Source organism: Prionailurus viverrinus, chromosome B3 (assembly GCF_022837055.1).
Source record: "Prionailurus viverrinus isolate Anna chromosome B3, UM_Priviv_1.0, whole genome shotgun sequence".
In the NCBI taxonomy this organism is placed as follows: domain Eukaryota; kingdom Metazoa; phylum Chordata; class Mammalia; order Carnivora; family Felidae; genus Prionailurus; species Prionailurus viverrinus.
The window spans coordinates 143610860-143631664 of NC_062566.1; the positions used below are offsets into that span (position 1 = coordinate 143610860).

The 20805-nt window shown below is 40.2% G+C and overlaps 1 pseudogene; it reads right to left on the minus strand.

Annotated features, from left to right (window-relative positions):
- Nucleotides 1-3851: 3851 nt before the first annotated feature.
- LOC125168152 (immunoglobulin heavy variable 3-74-like) overlaps nt 3852-20805 on the minus strand; it is a 131572-nt pseudogene continuing 114618 nt past the window's right edge.

Consider the following 20805-nt stretch of genomic DNA (forward strand, 5'->3'; position numbering starts at 1 on the left):
GTTTGTTCTCTGTATTTAAGAGTCTCTTCCTGTTTCTTCTCTCTCTGTTTTTCTCTTATTTTATTTTTCCTTCCCCTATGTTGTGTTTCTTATATTCCACGTATGAATGAAATCATATGATATTTGACTTTTTCTTACTGACTTATTTCACTTAGGTTAATATGTTGTTGTTCCACCCACATTGTTGTAAATGACAAGATTTTACTCTTTTTTTTCAACATTTATTTATTTTTTGGGACAGAGAGAGACAGAGCATGAACGGGGGAGGGGCAGAGAGAGAGGGAGACACAGAATCGGAAACAGGCTCCAGGCTCTGAGCCATCAGCCCAGAGCCCGACGTGGGCTCGAACTCACGGACCACGAGATCGTGACCTGGCTGAAATCAGACGCTTAACCGACTGCCCCACCCGGGCGCCCCGAGATTTTATTCTTTTTGATGGCTGAGTAATATTCCATTGTATATATTTACCACCTCTTCTTTATGCGTTCATCTCCTGATGCATATTTGGGCTCTCCCACAATTTGCTTATTGTTGATAGGGCTGCTATAAACATTGGGGTCCATGTGCCCCATCGAATCAGCATTTTGGTATCCTTTGGATAAATACCTAGTAAAACAATTGCTTGATCACAGGATAGTTCCATTTTTAATTTTTTTGAGGAATCTCCACACTATTTTCCAGAATGGCTGCACCAGTTTGCATTCCGACCATGTTAATTTTAGCCAACCTGACAGGTGTGAGGTGTTATCTCATTGTGGTTTTGATTTATGTTCCCTGACGAGGAGTGACAATGAGCCTCATTACACGTTTCTTTTCGCCATCTGGAAGTCTTCTTTGAAAAATGTCTATTCATGTCTTCCGATCATTTCTTCACCAGATTATTTGTTTTTCTCAGTGTCAAGTTTGAGAAGTTCTTTATAGATTTTGGATACTAAGCCTTTATCTGATATGCCATTTGCAAATATGTTCTCCTATTTTGTCAGTTGCCTTTTAGTTTTGTTGATTGTGTCTTTGCTGTACAGAAGCTGTTTATCTTGAGGTCCCAATAGTTCATTTTTGCTTTTGTTTCCCTTGCATCTGGGACATGTCCAGGAAGAAGTTGTTCTGACCGTGCTCAAAGAGTTTGGTGCCTGTGTTTTCCTCTAGGATTTTGATGGTATCCTGCTCACATTTAGGTCTTTAATCCATTTTGAATTTGTTTTTGTGTATATTGTAAGAAAGTGGTCAAGTTACATTAGAGTTTCCTGTTGCTGTCCAGTTTCCCAACACCATTTGTTGAAGGGACTGTCATTTTTCCATTTGATACTGTTTCCTGTTTTGTCAAAGATTAGTTGACCATATTGTTATGTGTCCATTTATGGGTTTTCTACTCTGTCCCATTAATCTATGTGTCTCTTTTTCTGCCAGGACCGTACTGACTTGATGACTACAGCATTGTAATATAGCTTGAAATCCAGAATTGTGATGCCTCCATTTTTTTTCTTTTTTCAGGATCGCTTTGGGTGTTCAAGGTCTTTTGTGGTTCCATGATAATTTTAGAATTATTTGTTTTAGCTCTGTAAGGAATGCTTGTATTATTTGACAGGGATATTTGCATTGAATTATTTGCATTGAATGTCTAGATTGCTTTGGGTAGTATCAACATTTTAACAATGTTTTTTGTTGTAATCCATGTGCATGGAATATTGTTCCATTTCTTTGTGTCTTTTTCAATTTGTACCATAAATGTCCCAGGTTTTTCAGAGTAAAGCTCTTGTAACTCTTTAGTGAGGGTTATTTCTAGGTATCTTATGTTTTTTGGTGTAATTGTAAATGGGATAAATTCCTTGACTTCTCTTTCTCCTGCTTCATTATTGTTGTATCGAAATGCACAAGTTTCTGTATGTTGATTTTGTATGCTGCAGCTTTACTGGTTTATTGTATCAGTTCTAGTGGGCTTTTTTTTTGCGGAGTTTTTCAGTTTTTCTGTATATAGTATGAAATTCAACTCCAAAACTGAAAGATCCTATTAAAAAAATGAGCAGAAGGCATGAGTAGACTTCCCAAAATGCAACATACAGATGACCAATAAACACATGAAAAGATGCTCAACATCACTCATCATCAGGGGAATATAAATCAAAACTACAACGAAATATCAACTCACTCCTGTCAGAATGACTAAACTCAACTACACAAGGAACAACAGGTGTTTGTGAGGATACAGAGAAAGAGGAACACTTTTGCACTGCTTGTGGGAATGGAAACTGGTGCAGCTTGTCTGAAAAACAGCATGGGCATTCCTCAAAATGCTAAAAATATAACTACCTTATGATTGATCAATTGAACTACTAGGTATTTACCCAAAGGATACAAAAATACTAATTTAAAGGGGATTGCAACTGTATGTTTATAGAAGCCCTATCAAAAACAGCCCAGCTATGGAAACAGTCCAAGTAAACATTGACTCATAAATGGATAAAGTATATGTGGTATATCTTCACACACACACACACACACACACACACACACACACACACACTCATACTCATACACTGTAATGTTTCTCATCCCTGAAAGGAATGACATTTGCTATTTGTAATGATATGGATGGAGCTAGAGAGTATTATGCTAACTGAAACAAGTGAGAGAAAGACAAATATATGATTTCATTCATGTGTAGAATTTAAGAAACTTCAAAAGGGAAACGGGACAAATAAGAGAGAAGAGCTCCACCAAGAAATAAACTTTTTTCAATTTTTTAAAATTTATGTTGAGATAGAATGGGGGGAGGAGCAGAGGAAGCGGGAAGGAGAATCTCAAGCAGTCTCATTGCTGTCAGTGCAGAAACCAAAATGGGGCTTGATCTCAGGATCCATGAAATCAAGACATGAACCCAAATCAAGAGTCTTAGGCTTAACCCATGGAACATATAAACCCAACAAAACAGATTCTTACCTATACAAAACAAACTTAGGGTTACCAGAGGGAAGGTGGGAGGAGGTTTGGGGAAGTAGGTGATGGGGTTGCAGGGCCGCACTCATAATGAGCACTGGGTGTTGTATGGAAATGTTGAATCACTATATTTTACACCTGAAAGTAATACTACATTGAATGTTTACTATGTGGAATATGAATAAAATCTCAAATGATGTATTTTCAGTGTCTGCAAATGGCCTTGTTGGCATATAGCCCATGAAGAAACATTTATTCCAGAAAATATACTGACAGACGGAAAAGCTAGAATTTGAGGTAAGGCATGCGCCTTTCCTTCCCCACCCCAGCTCAGCAAATGCAAACTCCAGTGCAAGTAGCTGGGACTATAGGCATGTGCCACTGAGCCTGGCTGCAACCTCCCCTCCAGACTGTTGCAACCAGTACCAGGGTTCCTGGTGACCAGCTCCTGTTCAGAGGACTCTTTCCCAGAGGGACAGGATGTCAGTGACCCTAAGCTGTTTTCTGTTGAGGCCAAGCATCAGCAGGTGCCACTGAGATGTGGGACTCACTCATTGTTTGCAGCCCCACTCCCAGGATGGAAACTCTGCCCTGGGCACAGTCCACTAGGGATGCTGGGAGCCTGGTCGCCCCAGACCTGACTTATATGGCAGGGGTCTCATGCCACGAGGACAAGCAAGCCTCAAAGAAGTGCAGCTGCCACGCACCCCTAAACTGGGCCCTTATTTTGTCCCCACCTGCAGCTGCCGAGTTATGCCCAGGACAGGGGGGAGCTGGAGCAATCCACTAAACCAAGGTGCAGATCTGTTCCGGTACAGCTGACTTCATTTACAGATGAGGGTGAGGAAGTTTTGGGCCTCATGTTTTGGGAGAGTCAGGTGAAGGAGACAGATGGTTTCAGTGGAGTGTTCCTAACCTACTCCTCCTCACCTGCAGGAGAGAGCCAGAGCCAGGGACAGTGAAGGGAACAGCTGCTGTCAGAACACATGTCAGATTATGGCCTCAACAACTCTCCATTCAGAGGAGTCCGATATTGTAGGTTTTAGTCTGTGGAGAGTTGAAACATGAGAGCATTGTTGAGCACAGGACAGCATTCAACATGAGGCAGAGGAACTTATCATGTGAGTGTTGGGCAGAAAGAGATAAAGAAACCCAGACAAACACTGTCACTCTGGGCTGGCTGTGTTAATGTCCCGGGCCATACCACCTCTGTAGTCTTTGAGACGACTTCCCTTCCCTCATAGTATGTCTTTGAGGTTCTCCTAGTTTCAATTCTGCATCAATAGCATCACATTTCTGTGGCAAAGCATCCCATTGATGGAAGTTTCATACGTGGTTTATTACTTTTTATTTAGAAATACTTTTGCCTTATTCTTACCTTCTAACACTAAGATGCTATAAATATTTACACACCATTTATTTTGTGAGCATGGGATTTCACTCTGGAGCAGACACACGTGAGTGGTATTTCCAGGTTACATGTTAAGTCAGCCATGTATAATTTCATAAGCAACAGCCAATGGTTTTCCAGAGCTGGTGTTCGTTTTTCATTCCTACCTGCAGTGTTTGAGGCCGCACGTGTGCTGGATGCTCACCTGGATGGTGTTTCCAGTGTTCCCTTCATACCTGAGCCCTCAGGATGAGTGCATAGGGCATCTATTGCATTCTTGATTTGAATTTCCTTGACAGTCGATGGTGTGAAGAGTCTTTTCCTGTCCTTACCTAATGTATCTACAACCTCTAAGATGGGATGTTTACTACGCAAGGCTGTGCTTGTTTTATAGAGGGTTGTTTCCTTTCTTCCTATTGACTGTTGGGGGTTCTTAGCATATTCAGGATGCAGGTCCTTGGTGGTTATGCAAGTTGTGAATATTTTCTCTTCCTCTGTAACTTGTCTTACTGCTATTGATTGTCACGTGTTCAGAAAAAATTATTTGATTTTCACAAAGCCCATTTATACTATTTCTTTTTATGGGCCTTTGGTTCTTAGGTATAATTTTGGTTTTCATAATGATTGATTGCTTGTGACTGATAATTTTTTTTAATTTTTATTCTTGAGACAGAGAGAGAGAGAGAGAGAGAGAGCGCGCGCAAGTGGGCGAGAGGCAGAGAGAGGGAGACACAATCTGAAGCAGGCTCTAGGCTCCAAGCTGTAAGCATAGAAACTGACACAGGGCTCAAACCCATGAACCGTGAGATTGTGAACTGAGGTTAAGTCAGATGCTTAACTGACTGAGCCACGCAGGCACCCGACTAATTTCTTGATTTACAATATAACTAAAATCTTTTTTTTTCTGGTTTCTCTCAATGCTGATTTGTTCCCTAACTGGTCTCTGGTCTCTGTTGTTTGTTTTTAAGTCTGTAGAGTGTAGTAACTCATTTTCATGGCATGTTTTTTTCATAATATATGGAAATTCTGGTCTCATGCTGAAATTTAACTCAAGTTTCACAAGAGATGCTGTGTGTGTCTTTTTGGCCAGATTGTTCATCAGATTTGATTGATGTGCTCTGGGGCCAAATAACACGTTAACCTTTCCAAGTTTTGGGGTTTCTTTATGTGTCAGGAGCCATTGAGCTCTGTGCCCACAAGCAAGTTCGTGACTCAAGATGTTTCCTTCACAATTCTATGTGAAACACTGACAATTCATTCTGTGCATTGTCACTGTCAGACACTTCATGAATAGAACACACTGAAACCGTTTTATCATTTCCTGAAATTGTTTTTTGTTTTGCATGTTTGGGAGTATAAGATTTCTTCTTCCTTCCAAGGGGAGCTCATACAGCATTTTTGGAATTATTCCAGGCTTCTCATCTCCTAATGCTTTTGCAACGTGCTGTATAGTGTTTTACTAAATGCATATTTAGGTTTATTTGTACTCTGCCAGTTTGGGTGATAGGAGCCCATGAGACAGGCTGCACCATATGGTTTTTATTTGTCCCCATGTAAGTGATCTGTCATATTGAACATTTATAGAACACATAGCCCCTCACTTTGATGCACCAGAAAGAGGGGACATGCTTCTTTTCTTTTCTTTTAATTTTTTTTTAACGTTTATATTTATTTTTGGGGGGACAGAGACCGAGCATGAACGGGGGAGGGGCAGAGAGAGAGAGGGAGACACAGAATCGGAAACAGACTCCAGGCTCTGAGCCATCCGCCCAGAGCCTGACGCGGGGCTCGAACTCACGGACCGCGAGATCGTGACCTGGCTGAAGTCAGCCGCTTAACCGACTGCGCCACCCAGGCGCCCCGACATGCTTCTTTTCAAAGAGAAGGGAAAGGAATATAAGGGAGCGGAGCCAGCAAAGTCGCAGGAGGAAACCTGTAGCCTGGCAGGAATGGTCATCTCTCCACACTTTCCAGTTCTGCATATGAGGGTCACTGCTGTGGTCCAACCTGGGTTCTTGTGCAGGTGTCTGGACAAGCTGCCCATGGGGTGTCGGCACAGTGGAGTTGGGAAGGGCAGCTGTGGTTTGAATTCCAGCCCACCTGGAACCACTGTAAAAGTCATGAGTATGTTAATTAATATCCACTAGCAGTTAGGGATAAAATGAGTAAATGAAAGAAGTTAGACTCACTACCTTAGATTCCGTGTTCATGACAATTTGTGACAATGTTTCTCCCTTCCTTTTTTTCCACTTTTCTAACTTTTTAAGTTTGTGTTTAAATTTCTATTAGATTACATACTGTGTGATATTAATTTCAGTAGTAGAATTCACTGATTCATCACCTACATTCACATCCAGTACGCATCAGAACACGTGGCCTACTTAATCCCCATCATCCATTAACACATCCCCTACACCCCTGTCCTCCAGCAACCCTCAATTCGTTCTCTAACCTTAGAGTCTTTTATATTTTTTCTTGCTCTTTTTTCCCTTTCCCCTATGTTCATCTGCTGTGTTTCTTAAATTCCCCATATAAGGAAATAATATCATGCTTGTCTTTCTTTGACTGCCTTATGTCACTGAGCATGATATCCTCTAACTGCATCAACATCTTTGCAAATGGCAAGGTTTCATTCTTTTTTATGACTGAATAATATTCTAATCTATACATATAGCACATTCATCACTCAGTGGACTTTTGGTCTCTCTCCTCACTTTGGCTGTCATTGTTAATGCTGCTATAAACATTGGGGTGCATGGACCTCCTCAAGTCAGAATTTTTGTATCCTTTGGGTGAATACCTAGTAGAGCAATTACTGGAGTACAAGGTAGTTTCAGTTTTAAGTATTTAAACTGTTTTCTGGAATGGCCACACCTCTTTGCATTCCCACCAAGAGTATAAAAGGGTTCCCTTTTCTCCTCATCCTCACCAATATCTGTTGTTTCCTGAGTTGTTAATTTTAGCCATTCTGAGAGTTGTGAGGTCCTATCTCATAGTTTTGATTTGTGTTTCCCTGACGTTGAGTGATGATGAGTATTTTTCATTAGCCATCAGGGTGCTTTGTTTGGAAAAATGTCTAGTCATGTCTTCTGCCCATTTCTTCACTGGATTGTTTGTATTTTGGGTGCTGAGTTTGATATGTTCTCTATAGATTTTAGATAGTAAGGCTTTATGAGATATATCATTTGCAAATACCTTTTTCAATTCTGTAGGTTGCCTTTTAGTGTAGTTGATTGTTTCTTTAGTTGTGCAGAAGCTTTTTATTTTGATGTGCCCCAGTTGTTAATGTTTGCTATTGTTTCCTTTGCCTTCTGAGACACGTCTAATAAGAAGTTGCGATGTCCGATATCAAAGAAGTTGCTGCCTGAGTTCTCCTCTAGGATTTTGATGGTCTCCTGTCTCACATTTAGGTATTTCACCCATTTTGAATTTATTTTTGTGTATGGTATAAGAAAGTGGCTCGGTTTCATTCTTCTGCATGTTCTGGTCCAGTTTTCCCAACACCCTTCATTGAGAAGACTGTCATTTTTTTTCCCATTACATAGTCTTTCCTACTTTATTCAAGATGAGGTGACCATACATGTGTGAGTCCATATCTGGGCTTACTAGTCTGTTCTGTTGATCTGTGTGTCTCTTTTGTGCTTGTAGCGTACTGTCTTGATGACTACTGCTTTGTAATATAGCATGAAGCCTGCAATCATAAAGTCTCCTGTATCTTTGTGTAGCATAGACATGTCAACAATACTTGCTCCTTCAATCCTGAACATTGACTGTGTTTTCATTTCTTTGTGTCATCCTCAGTTCTTTCATCGTGTTTGTTTTTTTCAGAGTATAGATCTTTTAACCCTTTAGTTATCGTATTATTTTTGGTACAATTGTAAAGGGATGGAATTTTTTTGGATTTGTCTTTCTGTTTCTACATTATTACTATATACAAATGCAATAGATTTTTGCATGTTGATTTTGTTTCTTGTTACTTTGCTGAATTTGTGTATCAGTGCTTGCAATATTTTGGTGGATTCTTGGGTTTTCTATATAGAGTGTCATGTCATTGTGAAGAGTGAACGTTTGACTTCTTTCTTGCCAATTTGAATGCCTTTATTTCTTTTCGTTGTCTGTTTGTGAGGATAGACTTCCAGTGCTATGTTAAGTAGAATGATGGGAGTGGGCATCCCTCTTGTGTTCCTGACAGTAGAGGAAAAGGTTTTTTCCCTACTCTGGATAGTACCTGTGGGGTTTTCATATATGGTCTTTATGATGTTAAGTTATGTTTCCTCTATGCCTTGTTGAGGGTTTTTATTAAGAAAGGTTGCTGTACTTTGTCAAATGCTCTTTTTTACATCTATTGAGAGGATCATATAGTTTTTATCCTTTATCTTATCGATATGTTGTATGACATTGAGTCATTTGTGAATCTTGAACCACCCTTACAACCAAGGAATGAATCCCACCTGATCGTGTAAATGATAATTTTAACGTATTTTTGGATTCAAGTTGCAATTATTTTCTTGATAATTGTTGCATCCATGCCAATTAGGGCTAGTGGCTTTTAAGTCTCCTTCTTAGTGGGGTTTTATTTGATTTGGAACCATGGTCATACTGTTCTTATAGAATGAGTTCGGAAGTTTTCTTTCCATTTCTATTATTTGGAACAGTTTGAGAAGACTAGAATATTCTATGCTACTTAAATAGATTATTTACACTCTTCTTTAAATATCAGGTAGAATTTACCTGTGAAGCCTTCAGGCCCTGGTCTTTTGTGTTTTAGTAGAGTTTTGATTACGGATCAATTGCTTTGTTCATTCTGTCAGTTCAGGTTTTCTATTTCTTCCCATTTCAGTTAATGTAGTTTCCATTACTGTAGGAATTTATCCAGTTCTTCCATATTGACCAGTTTGTTGGGATATAAATTTCCAAAATATTTTCTTCTAATTGTATTTCTGTGCTATTAGTTGTGATCTCTCGTCTTAAATTTGTGGTTATATTGACTTAGTCCTTTCTCTTTTGTTTTTCGTAATTCTGGCCTTGGGTTTATCATTTTTATTTATGATTCCAAAAACCAACTTATATTTTCAATGACATGTCTAATGTTTTGTTTGTTTATTTATCATTTGTGTGCTCTAATGTTTTTCATTTACCTTCTGCTGGCTTTAGGGTTCATTTGCAGTTCTTTTCTAGCTTCTTTAGTTGTGAAATGGTTGTTTGTTTGAGATTTTTCTTCTTTCTTGAGTTTGTCCTGTATTGCTATATATTTCCCTCTGCCAACCACTTTTGCTGCATCCAGATGGGGCACTGTCATGTTTTCATTTTAATTTGCATCTATGTATTTTTTATTGCTTCTTTAATTTCCTGAAAATCTCATTCATTCTTTACCACAATGTTCTTTAACCTTAGGTATTAGTGGTGTTGCCAAAGTTTTTCTTGTGGTTGACTTCACGTTTCATAGTGTTTGGTATGAAAATGTGCATGTATGATCTCAGTCTTTTTGAACTTGTAGTGAGCTGATTTATGACATAGTATGTGATCTGTTGTGGAGAATGTTGCATATGCAGTCAAAAAGAATGAGTATTCTGTTGCTTTAGGGTGGAATGTTCTGAATAGATCTGTTAAGTCCATTTGGTCCAGTGTGCCTTTCTAAGCCATTGTTTCCTTATTAATGTTGGCTTAGGTAATGTGTCCATTTCGGTAGGTGGAGTGTTAAAGTTCTCTATTATTATTCTTGTATTATTATCAATAAGTTTTTAATGTTTCTTATCAATTGATTTATATATTGGTGTATAAATATTTAAAGCTTTATATCTTTTTGCTGTATAGACCCTTCATGATGATACACTGACTTCCTCATTTCTTGTAATAGACTTTGGTTTAAAATCTAGTCAGTGTGATATGAGTATGGTACTACACCTTTCTTTTCACGTCCATTAGCCTGATAAATTGTTCTCTCTCCCCTCACTTTCCATCTACTGTTGCTTTAGGTTGAAAATGAGCCTATTGTATGCAGTGTACAGAAGGTCTTGTATTTTTTTAATCCATTCTGATATCCTATGTCTTTTGATTAGAGCATTTTTCCCTTTTACATTCACAGTGATTATTGATAGATATAAACTTAGTGCCATTGTGTTACCTCTGAAGTCACAGTTTCTGGAGACTTTCTCTGCTTATTTCTAATCTTTGTTTCTTTTAGTCTTCCTTTACCACTCAAAGAGTCCCCTTCAATATTTCTTGCAGGGCTTGTTTAGAGGCCATGAACTCCTTTGGTTTTTACCTTTCTGGGAACTTCTATCTCTTCTTCTTTTATCCGAATGACAGTCTTACTGGATAGAGTATTCTTAGATGCATAATTTTCAATTGAGCATGTTGTGGATATCATGTCATTCCTTTCTTGCCTGAAGGTTTCTGTGGATACATCTACCATAATCATTTATTTTATCTTCCCTCTTTAGTTAGGGACGTCTTTCGTCTTGGTGCTCATAGGGTTTGTCTTTTTCTGTGTATTTCGCCAATTTTACTATGATATGTCTCAGTGTTGGCCTGCCATTTTTTATTTTAATGGGAGTTCTCCATGCCTCCTAGATGTGTATGTCTGTTTCCTTCCCCAGTTTTGGGAATTTCCCATGGAAATGCACTCATATAACACCTCTTCTTTTCTCCCTCTCTTCTCCCCGACTCCTTTGAAAAGCATTTTATTACACATTATGTAGTTTCTGAGTTCCCTCAGTATATGTTTGTGATGAAATATTTTAATTTTCCTCTTATTTTCTGCTTCATTTCCCCCATAATTTTATCTTCTATGTCACTTACTCATTCATCTGCTTCATTCTGCCTTGAGGTCATTATATACAATCAGTTTCACATCTTAGAGTATTTTTAAAATTTCAGCATGACTAGGTTTTAGGTCTTTTCTATCTGCAGTAAGTGTTTCCCTCATGTCTCCTATGCTTTTCTCAAGCACACCTATTATCCTTATGATAGTTTTTAAAAATTCTATTTCTTTGTGAGAGTTTTTAGAAATTCTGTTTGAGGCATATTAGTTATATGTGTTTTAATAATATCCCTGGCAATGACCTTTTATTGTTTTTTCTTTTGGGACGAATTCCTCCATCATGGTGTATATCTATGTCTCCGCTTGCTTAAGTGTTTTAGAAAATCCTGTTATGTTTTCTGTTTCTAGAGTAGTGTCTTTATTGAGAAGTGTACAATTACTGTTGAGGGCTTGCCACTTTAGGAAGCATCTGTTGCACATTCTGTGTGCACTGTGCAGTCGTGTATTGGCTGCTCTGTCCCTCAGCTAAGTCCTCTGCAGTTTCTCCTTGTCTCCAGTGATGAGTGTTTAGACATTGCCAACAATGTTGTGAGTTTTAACTAGGTGAGTTTGTTCTGACTGTTAAAAGAGGCTAATTCCTATTTCCCCTAGAGGTGAAGCTATGCCTCACTATATGGTCAGTAGACTTGGTGCCTGTGGGGGTATGTGTGGTCTTTGGAGGAAGGGACACAATGCAGGTCTGGTTTCCAGGCACTCTTTCCCTAGAAAGGATGCACCTGAGGAAGGAAAGGGGGGTGGATCTTGGTGTCAGTGGCTCATCTTCTACTGGGGGCTGCTGTGCTGCTCACTGAACTCTGTCCATGATGACTGGTGGGAGGAAATATTGACATCATTTCCCCCTCTACTCTCTGCGTTGGAGTTTCCAGCCACCGCTGTTCAGGAAGCCCTCACACAGAGAGAACAGTCTATACTCATGGGTCCCAGGCTTCCGTCAGAACCCTGCATTCACCCTGTCTGTGTCCAAACCATTGGCCCACCTGGCGGCACATGGCTCTTAGGTTTATCTCAGGAGCTCTAGCTGGGTTTGAAAACTCCCAATTGTATGAACTGAATATGACAGGGACCCCACTGATCCTCTGCAAGAGGGTTTCACTGTGCTGTGGCTGGAGCTCGTTATCCCAGAAGGGCAGTTGCATGAACACTAGGGGCTTGGAGTTCATGGTGGGGAACAACAACAAGGCAGTGTTCAGTTAGCTGCTCTCAGCAGAGGCTCCTATATTAATGACCAGGGCAGTGCAATGGTGCCTGTCAGCTCTCCTGCCCCACGAGAGGCAATGCACCCTTTACGAAATGCACCCTGAGAAGGGAACTGTCTCTCCCCAAGTCTCCCAAGGGATACTCAGACCACAATTCTCCCTATGCAACTCTGCCCTCCTTCACCACAGAAGCACAGCTATGCCCACCAGGCTCCATGCCAGTGATGGCATGGACTTCTAAATCTTCAGTCTTTTAAAGGCACATTTACAGGAGGTTGACTTGTCATGATTACCTTTATGTGTCATCTTGACTGCATCATGGGTGCCCAGACTCCCCACTGTTTCTGTGGATGTCTGTGATGTGTTCCAGAAGAGACTGGCATTTCTATCCATGGTTTCTGTCTGCCTGGGCATCACCCATTCCATTAAGGTTCTGAATAAAATCTGATGCACAGGGAGGAGAGATTCCCTCAGTTTTACTTCCCATGTGCCTGTTTGAATTGGAACTTTGGTTTCCTCTGGCCCTTGTTCTGAGAGTTACATCATCAGCTCTCCACGTTCTGAGACTAGACACTAGTTAAGAATCAGATGAGAATTATACCACTGGTTTTCCTGGGTCTCCAGCATGTGAGAGTGGAATGTGGGGCTTATCAATGTATTTAGTCATGTAAACCAGTTTCTTTGGTTTCTGTTGCTCGGGAGAATCCTGACTAATACATGGAGATGAATTATCTCTTCTTTAGAGGAATTGAATAAAGCTGTAGCTCATTTAAAGTCCTGAGTAGCAAGTTCCAGGAAGGAAGTTTCAGGTTGTTTGGGACAACTGCTGGGTGAAGATAAAGTGGAACTGTGGGATCTTGTGGTCCTGGCTGCACAGGGAGTGCATCTGAGACTCCTATAAAGGTTCAGCTGTTGTGCCTCAAGAAATCTGTAATTCACTCATGTTCAGGGACTGGAGGAAAAAGTGCAAACAACTGTGTCTATGTGCATGTTAGGGTAGTTTTCCTATGACAACACAGTTGCTAATTCAGTGAGTTAATAGGTAAACACAGAATCCTGTGTCCAGGGAGGCTCCCTGGGGAAACTGCTGTGTGGACAGGAAGCCCCAGACCCTGAGAGGAAACATGCCTGTAATCCCCATCTGCACCTGCTCCTGGGAACACAAACCAGAATTTTGCATAGTGTGCGCCCCCTGGTGGTGCTTGATCCCCTCCTGCAGGGAGGTTTGTGTCTGGGCTCCCAGTGAGGTCCCCTCACCGTGTCTCTTGCACAGTAATATGTGGCCATGTCCTCAGTCTTCAGGTTGTTCATCTGCAGATAGAGCGTGTTCTTGGAGTTGTCTCTGGAGATGGTGAATCGGCCCTTCACGGAGTCTGGGTAGCTTGTGCTACTTCCATCAGTATTAATATATGCGACCCACTGCAGCCCCTTTCCTGGAGCCTGGCGGACCCAGCTCATCCAAGAGCTACTGAAGGTGAATCCAGAGGCCACACAGGTGAGTCTCAGGGACCCCCCCAGGCTTCACCAGGTCTCCTCCAGACTCCACCAGCTGCACGTCACACTGGACACCTGCAGACACAAGACATCTTCATCAGGAAACTGTCACACATCCACTCTTTCTCAGTCATGTCCACTCATATACTCAGTGTCCCTCGTTCACCATGAATTACCTTTTAAAAGAGCAACCAGGAAAACCCAGCCAAGCACAAACTCCATGGTGAGGTGTCTGTTCTTTCCTGATCAGAGAATGGGAACACCTGAGACTCCCGGGCCTGGGGCTCTTCTCCCAGCTGCAGAGTCTGCAATGGGCTGGTGTTATCAGCACAGTGAGGGCCCTATTTGCATGTCCTATGACATATATATCACACTCCAGACTTAGATTTGATTCTTTAAAAGTGAACGACAGAGTTAGGGACGCACTTGTAGTTTAGTTTGTGTAGATGGTGCTGTGAAAATATGAATAATTCTAATCAGTGAGCACAGGTATATTTGCAGTCCTGTGTGCATTTTTACAGGTCTGTCATCAACATAGATCATTTTCACTCTACATGTATTTTACATACTTTTTGAAGTTTAACCCAAAATACTTTATTCTGTGCCATTTTCACTTGTATAATTTTTTTTTTCATGTATTTCCATGCTGGTGTGTAGAATCACAGGTGGTTTATTTTTATTTATTTTCTTTATTCATTGTGCATCCTGCACTTTTCCTCATTTAAAAAAACTGGTTATAATATTTTTTGTGGTATCTTTAGGGTTTTGTTATGTTTAAGATCAATGTCATCTGCAAACAAGTAATTTTCCTTCCTCCTTACTGATTTAAATGTCTTTTATTTCTTTTTATTGCCAAAGTTTGCAGGTACTTCTTCCAGTTGTAGAAGGAGAATTATTTTCCCTTCTTCTGAGTTTTCACTTGGTATAAGGATTCAATTGACATGAGAGTGATCTAAAGGGGAGGATAAATTTCATTTTGCAAGTGCATGGCCTTCCTAATGATATGACACCCAGAGAATGAACAAAGCAGTTGGCACTTGTGACTTTCAGACAACAAAACATTGGATTTGGCAAGAGTTAAGGCAAAGGTGTGGGTTTGTGGTATTTAATTTGTCAACAAGTAACTAGGTTTGTTTTCACAGCCTTCTTGTCCCTGTGTTTCTTATTCCGGTTCTAAGGATGGTTCTCCCCTCCTGGTACAGGGAAGGGAGTTTTCCCAAGGGAGATTTATTTCCTGATGTGAAGGGACAAACGAGGGTCTGATGTCCTTGGACTGGCTGTTTCTCATGTGACTTTTATCCAAATAAGGACTGTGACACGATGATATGGTTTGAGGCAGCATGTTTATTCTTCACGTTATCATGTGGAATACTTCTATTGGGGATGACCATCATTGCCTGGCTCCTGATGTGGCAGAAATGGTTTTAATATTTTATGTGCAATATGCTGTCAGATTTGGGCTTTCACAGTGGCCATGATCATGTGGAGGTAATTTTCTTCTCTTTTTTTTTCATTAACATGTTTGTTTTTTATTTTTTAAAATTTATATCCAAATTAGCATATAGTGCAACAATGATTTCAGGAGTAGATTCCTTAGTGCCCCTTACCCATTTAGCCCATTCCTCCTCCCACAACCCCTCCAGTAACCCTCAATTTGTTCTCCATATTTATGAGTCTCTTCTGTTTTGTCCCCCTCCCTGTTTTTATATTATTTTTGTTTTCCTTCCGTTATGTTCATCTGTTTTGTCTCTTAAACACCTCATATGAGTAAAATCATATGGTTTTTGTCTTTCTCAGACTGACTCATTTCACTTAGCATAATACCCTCTTATTCCATCCACATAGTTGCAAATGGTAAGTAAGATTTCATTCTTTTTCATTGCCAAGTATATATATATATATATATATATATATATATATATATATATATATATAACATCTTCTTTATCCATGATGGATTATTTGTTTTTTTCAGTGTTGAGTTTGATAAGTTCTTTATAATATTGAATACTAACCCTTTATGTGATATGTCATTTTCAAATATCTTTCCCCATTTGTCAGTTGCCTTTTAGTTTTGTTGATTGTTTCATTGCTGTATAGAACCTGTTTATCTTGATGAGATCCCAATAGTTCATTTTTGCTATTGTTTCCCATGCCTCTGGGGACATGTCTAGTAAGAAGTTGCTCTGGACAAGGTCAAAGAAGTTGGTTCCTGTGTTCTCCTCTAGGATTTTGATGGTTTCCCTTCTCACATTCAGGTCTTTCATCCATTTTCAGTTTATTTTTGTTTATATTGTAAAAAGTGGTCCAGTTTAATTACAGTGTCATGTTGCTGTCCAGTTTTCTCAACACTATTTGTTGAAGGGACTGTCATTTTTCCAATTCATACTGTTTCCTGCTTTGTCGAAGATTAGGTGACCATATAGTTATGGGTCTATTTCTGGGTTTTCCAATCTGTTATATTAATCCGTGTGTCTATTTTTATGTAGGTACTATACTGTCTTGATGACTATAGCATTGTAATATAGCTTGAAATCCGGAATTGTGATGCCTCCATTTTTTTTTCTTTTTCAGGATTGCTTTGTGGATTCAGGGTCTTTTGTGGTTCCATGATAATTTTATTTTTTAAATGTTTTTATTTATTGCTGACACAGAGAGAGAGAGCATGAGCAGGGGAGGGCCAGAGAGAGAGGGAGACACAGAATCTGAAGCAGGCTCCAGGCTCTGAGCTGTCAGCACAGAGTCCAATGCGGGGCTCGAACTCACAGACTGTGAGATCATGACCTGAGCTGAAGTCAGACACTTAGCCAACTGAGCCACCCAGGTGTCCCTACCATGATAATTTTAGAATTATTGGTTCTAGCTCTGTGAAGAATGCTGGCATTATTAGACACGGATATTTGCATTGAATTACTTGCATTGAATGTCTAGAATGCTTTGGGTAGTATCAACATTTTAACAATGCTTTTCTTTTAATCCATGTACTTTGAATATTTTTCCATTTCTTTTGTATTCTTCAATTTCTTCCATAAATGTCCCAGATTTTTCAGAGTGAAGATCTTTTAACTCTTTAGTTAGGTTTATTTCAAGGTATCTTGTGGTTTTTGGTGTAATTGTACATGGGATCAATTCCTTGATTTCTGTTTCTCCTGCTTCATTTATTGTTGTATCAAAATGTAACAAATTTCTGTATGTTGATTTTGTATGCTGCAAATTTACTGGTTTATTGTATCAGTTCTAGTGGTTTTTTTGGTGGAGTTTTTCAGGATTTCTATATATAGTATAAAATTCAACTCCAGAACTGAATAATCCTATTAAAAAATGGGCAGAAGACATGAATAAACATTTTTTCCAAAAGCGACCTACAGATTGTCAATAAACACATGAAAAGATGATCCACATCACTCCTCCACAGGGAAATATAAATCCAAACTACAATGAAATATCAACTCACACTGGTCAGAAAGGCTAAACTCAACAGCACAAGAAACAACAGGTGTTGGTGAGAATACAGAGAAAGAAGATCCCTTTTGCACTGATGGTGGGATGCAAACTGGTGCAGCCACTCTGGAAAACAGTACGGAGGTTCCTCAAAAAGCTAAAAGTATAACTACTTTATGATTGAGGAATTGCACTACTAGGTATTTACCCAAGGGATACAAAAATACTAATTTAAGGGATTTGTACTTCTATGTTTATAGCAGGTCTATCAAAAACAGCCCAGCTATGGAGACAGCCCAAGTGTGCTGTTTGATTGATGAATGGGTAAAAAATATGTGGTATATCTACACACACGCGCGCGCACACACACACACACACACACACACACACAGAGGAATATTTCTCAGGCCCACAAATAATGACATTTTGTCATTTGTAATGACACAGTTGGAGCTAGAGAAATTTATGCTACCTGAAATAATCAGAGAACTTCTCTAAAGAAGACATCCAGATGGCTAACAGGCACATGAAAAAATGCTCAATGTCACTCCTCATCAGGGAAATACAAATCTAAACCACACTGCGATAACATCTCATGCAGGTCAGAGTGTCTAAAATGAACAAATCAGGAGACTCTAGATGCTGGAGAGGATGTGGAGAAATGGGAACCCTCTTGCACTGTTGGTGGCAATGCAAACTGGTGCAGCCACTCTGGAAAACAGTGTGGAGTTTCCTCAAAAACTTAAAAATAGATCTACCCTATGAACCTGCAATAACACTTCTAGGAATTTACCCAAGGGATGCAGGAGAGCTGAGACATAGGGGCACTTGCACCCCAATGTTTATAGCAGCACTTTCAACAATAGCCAAATCATAGAAAGAGCCTAAGTGTCCATCAACTGATGAATGGATAAAGAAGTTGTGGTTTATATACACAATGGAATAGCACTTGGCAACGAGAAAGAATGTAATATGGCCTTTTGTAGCAACGTGGATGGAACTGGAGAGTGTTATGCTAAGTGACATGGTCGAACAGAGAAAGACAGATACAATATGTAGTCACTCTTATGTGATTCCTGAGAAACTTAACAGAAGAGTATGGGGGAAGGGAAGGGGAGAAAGAGTTACAGAGAGGGAAGGAGGCAAACCACGAGAGATGCGTAAAAACTGAGAATAAACTGAGGGTTGATTGTGGGGGAGGGAAGGAAGGGAAATTGGGGGCTGGGCATTGAGGAGGGCACCTGTTGGGATGAGCACTGGGTGTTGTATGGAAACCAATTTGGCGATAAATTTCATCTTAAATAAAGAAAAAAGATCACATAGGTGGTTACCAGAGGTAGGGGAGGGGATCAGATGAAGGTGGTCAAAGTGACAAACTCCAAGTTAGAAAATAAGTAAATACTAGGAATGTAATGGACAACATGGTGACTACTGAACACTGCTGTTTGGTAATTGTGAAAGTTAATGAATTGAGTAAATCCTAAGAGTTTCCATCACAATGCAAATAAACATTATTTTCTCTTACTTTTCTGCTTAACCTATGGATGATGGACATTAACTAAACTCACTATGGTAAACATTTCAAAATATATGTAAGTCACGTCATTATACTGAACACCTGAAACTTATACAGTGTTGTGGGTTGAGTAAATCTCAATAAAACAGGAGGAGGGAAAGCTTAGTTTAATTCACTTCTTCTAAGGAGTTTTTCCTAAGTGCCATTGCTCACTAGATTTTATTTCTTACTCGTCCACATTCCTCTGGACCGCATTGTACGTTACTGAGTCCCTCGCTTGTTGAATTAAATAAGATAAAATCAGCACAATCTTTGATTGGAAAAAAATTAAATATGCCAGAGAAAGAAAAATATATGATTTCATTCATATGTAGAATTTAAGAAACAACAAATGAGTAAAGGGAAAAATAAGAGAGAAGAGTCAAACCAAGAAATAGATGATTTTTTCAATGTTTATTTATTTATTTTGAGAGAGAATGGGAGGAGGGGCAGAAGAAGAGGGAAGGAGAATCCCAAGCAGTTTCTGTGGTGTCAGTGCAGGAACCAATGTGGGGCTCGATCTCAGGAACCATGAAAGCAAGACATGAGCCCAAATCAAGAGTCGTGGCCTTAACGCATGGAACATGTAAGCACACCAATCAGACTCTTAACTGTAGAGAACAAACTGATGGTTACCAGAGGGAAAGTGGATGGAAGGTTGGGGGAAGTAGGTTATGGGGATGAAGGGGTGCACTCATAATGAGCACTGTGTTTTGTGTGGGAATGTTGAATCACTATATTTTACACATGAATCTAATATTGCTTTGCATGTTAACTAACTTGAATTTGAATAAAAACTCAATCAATGTATTTAAAGTGTCTACAAATGGCCTTGTTGGCATACAGCCCACGAGGAAGCATTTATTCCAAAAATATACTGCCACAAGGAACAGCTAGAGTTTTGAGCTAAGGTATGTTATTTTCTTTCCCCACCCCAGCTCAGCAAATGGAAACTCCAGTGAAAGGAGCTGGGACTATAGGCGTGTGCCACTGAGCCTGGCTGCAACCTCCCCTCAAGACTCTTGTAGCCAATACACAGGGTTCCTGGTGCCCAGCTCCTGTTCAGAGGACTCTTTCCCAGAGGGACAGGATGTCAGTGACCCCAGTCTGTGTGCTGTTGAGGCCAAGCCCCTACAGGTGCCACTGAGATGTGGGACTCACTCATTGTATGCAGCCCCTCTCCCAGGATGGAAGCTTTGCCCTGGGCACAGTCCACTAGGGATGCTGGGAGCCTGGTCGCCCCAGACCTGACTTATATGGCAGGGGTCTCATGCCACCAGGACAAGCAAGCCTCAAAGAAGTGCAGCTGCCAGCCACCCCTAAACTGAGCCCTCAGTTTGTCCCCACCTGTAGCTACAGAGTTTGTCCAGGGCAGGGGGGAGCTGGAAAAATCCGCTAAACCAAGGTGCAAACCTGTTCCAGTACGACTGACTTCATTTACAGCTGAGTGTGAGGACGGTCTGGGCCTCATGTTGTGGGAGAGTCAGGTGCAGGAGACAAATGGTTTCAGTGGATGATTCCTTTTTTTTTTTTTGTTTGTTTGTTTTTTGTTTTTTGTTTTTTTTTTATTTTTTTTTCTGAAATTTATTGACAAATTGGTTTCCATACAACACCCAGTGCTCATCCCAAAAGGTGCCCTCCTCAATACCCATCACTCAGTGGATGATTCCTAACCTACTCCTCACCAGCAGGAGACAGCAAGAGCCAGGGACAATGGAGGGAACAGCCGCTGTCAGAACACATATCAGATTCTGGTCTCAGCACCTCTCCATTCAGAGGAGTCAGAGGTTGTGGGGTTCAGTCTGTGGAGACTCCATACATCAGAGTATTGTTGAACGTAGCACAGCATTCAACATCAAGCAGAGGAACTTATCATGTGGGGGTGGGGCAGAAAGAGATAAGGTCTAACCAAACACTGTCACTTATGCTGTCACACCTAGGCTGGCTGTGTGAATGTCTCAGGCCACAGCA